Source organism: Sebastes umbrosus, chromosome 13 (genome assembly GCF_015220745.1).
Source record: "Sebastes umbrosus isolate fSebUmb1 chromosome 13, fSebUmb1.pri, whole genome shotgun sequence".
NCBI lineage: Eukaryota > Metazoa > Chordata > Actinopteri > Perciformes > Sebastidae > Sebastes > Sebastes umbrosus.
In genome coordinates, this window is record NC_051281.1 from 26,202,254 (window position 1) to 26,204,735 (window position 2,482).

At 44.3% G+C, this 2,482-nt stretch overlaps 1 long non-coding RNA gene across 1 annotated transcript; it reads left to right on the top strand.

Annotated features, from left to right (window-relative positions):
- The first annotated feature begins 1,222 nt into the window (after nucleotides 1-1,222).
- LOC119500876 lies at nucleotides 1,223-1,509 on the top strand. The gene is made up of 2 exons (XR_005209703.1): nucleotides 1,223-1,285; nucleotides 1,391-1,509. It is a non-coding gene; the product is annotated as an uncharacterized LOC119500876 (long non-coding RNA).
- The last annotated feature ends 973 nt before the right edge of the window (nucleotides 1,510-2,482 follow it).

Genomic DNA, 2,482 nt, shown 5'->3' on the forward strand with positions numbered 1-2,482 from the left:
TATGACCGAAGTCTGTATCTTGTGATTATATATTTTTCTAGTCTGGAGTAGGATTTCATGGTCTACTGAGTTAAAAGCAGTACTAGAGCCCCAGGGCGACTGTTTTGTCTGTCAGCCACAAGTGTCGAGGCTCGCTCATTTTATCATTTACTGACCTGAGACAACCCTCCACTGTTATAATTGGTTACCAACCTAAATGGGACCAATTCTCTACACCATGGCTGCCCCCTTGTACTCTCTTACTTTTGTTGCTTTTGCCTTGATATTGTGCCAGTTCCCCTTATAAAACTTCCTCTGGCTCCGAGCCAAACTCTCTCATAAAGTGCACTCAAACGGCCCCCTGACAGAGTTGCAGTACTGGCTCATCCGAGAACTGCAGGTGTTCCCGCTGGTTGTGACCATGTCCTAACCCCCTTTCCGCCGCCTAAATGGGCACTTGCCAGAGGATTCACACACCCAGGGGGTCTGCATCAGAATGGTTGCACTCGGGCCAGGAATTGGACTCAGGGAGGCGGGGTGCTCTGTTTTGAGGCCAAAGGCACAGCACTGTAGCATTGTGGTCATCATCTGGTAACAATGACACAGCAGAACCAATCGACATCAGTGGGAAGTTAGACACAGCTGCAGCTACGAGCCCACAATGACACAGCATGGCACTCTTGAAGGGGACATGATGTTGCTCACACAGAGGCTTTCCCTGAACAACGTGGAAATGTACTGCTAGTAACACGTAGATGTACTTTAATTAGGACTGTCAAAGTTAACGCAATAATAAAGCGTTAATGCAAATTTGTTTTAACACCACTAATTTCTTTTACGCAACTTGCGATTTTTTAGGTTGTAGTGGGTTTTAAAGCTGGAGTGAAGATAATGGCATCATATGAAATTAAAAAACCTTAAGAATCCATCGGTACCAACCATGTCATACTAGCTTGTCGGGAAGGAGGCTAAATAGCGCTCCAAACTTGACCTCTGACCTCAAGATATGTGTATGAAAATGGGTTCTATGGGTACCCACGAGTCTCCCCTTCACAGATACTGTCATGTTCACTACCTTTAGTCTAGGAGTTCCTGTTGTTTCCTATGTTTCCCTGTCCTTTTGTCTCTTGTGTGTTTTCCCCTGGTTTGTCTAGTTTGTCAGTGTGTCGGGAGGTGTGGCCTTCCTCCTCCTCCTCCTCCTCTGGGCGGGCTCGGCTGGAGCAGCTGCCACCAATCATCACACCTGCAGTATATATACCCCGGTTTTCCTGCTACTCTTCGCCAGATCGTTCCGTCACCCACAGTGGTATATACTATATCAGGCTCCCTGGATTTTTGCACTTGTCTTTGCGGTTGCTCTTATGTTTTTGAGATTGTTTGGACTAAACCTCGTTTTTTGCTCTGTGCTCAGGTCTGTTCTCCTGCCAGCTGTGTCTGCTTCCAATCCTGCCTGCTCACTCCTGCACTCGGCTCTTCCTCAACCTGGAACCCTTTTGTTTAAATAAATATTCTTTTGTTCATCCTTTAAAACTCTCGTGGTGTGCTGCATTTGAGTCCACGTTTTGTTACCCGGAACATAACAGATACACCCACTTCATGATAATCACATGCAGTTTGGGACAAGTCATAGTCAAGTCAGCACTTGCTGTCTGGTCCAGGTGGCCACCCAGAGGGCCAGAGAGTCCTAATAAGAGTCTCTTACTACCAGTTTATTAGTCAACACAGACATGTAGACACAAACTGGAATAACTGGAACAAGTGGAGTGACTGATCGCTAACCACTTTAGGCTTTATTGCTGTCCATCCACCCTATAAGCTATACTGATAATACCCAAGCCAACAAAAACAGTGGAACGTCTCATTGTTAACGATGTCTTGGAGAGATGCTTGACAAGCTGTGCTAAATCCCATCTGTATCTGACAACCGTGCAGCCGGATGACTCCGCAAACTGACACTAATTAGACAACATTATGGAAAATGTTAAGTTGATACTAGAGACGGCTTATTGTACACTTTATCTGTTGGTAACACTTCAAGCCGCATTGTGGTTGTTCTGTCATACCTCAGATTTTCCCAGTCCAACATATGAATCCCAACTACCCTCCGGAATATTCAGTTTAAAGGTCTACAAATGGAACCGTTAATGGAACAGTCCAGTGCCTTGAAACCACGGGGAATTTCATAATCGTTCAGAGATTTTATTCAAATTGATTTTGTGCTGACCATCATGAAAAAAATTTGAAATTCGTGTCTATGTACACGAATCAATACATTCAATTTCGTGACTATTACATGAACTGCTGTGTGACTGGGCTGTACTCGGAGACATGGATGTTTTTTAGAATTGTCGATTATGACACGGAAACGGCGGAAAACTGATGTAAAAATTATGTATAGTTTCAGGCATTTATGTTGTCAGTCATGTGAGTTGTACTGTGCCACATCACAAAGGGTTTAAAGTGTTTATGAAATAGCAAGGTAATTAATTTCCCCACCCTGAGT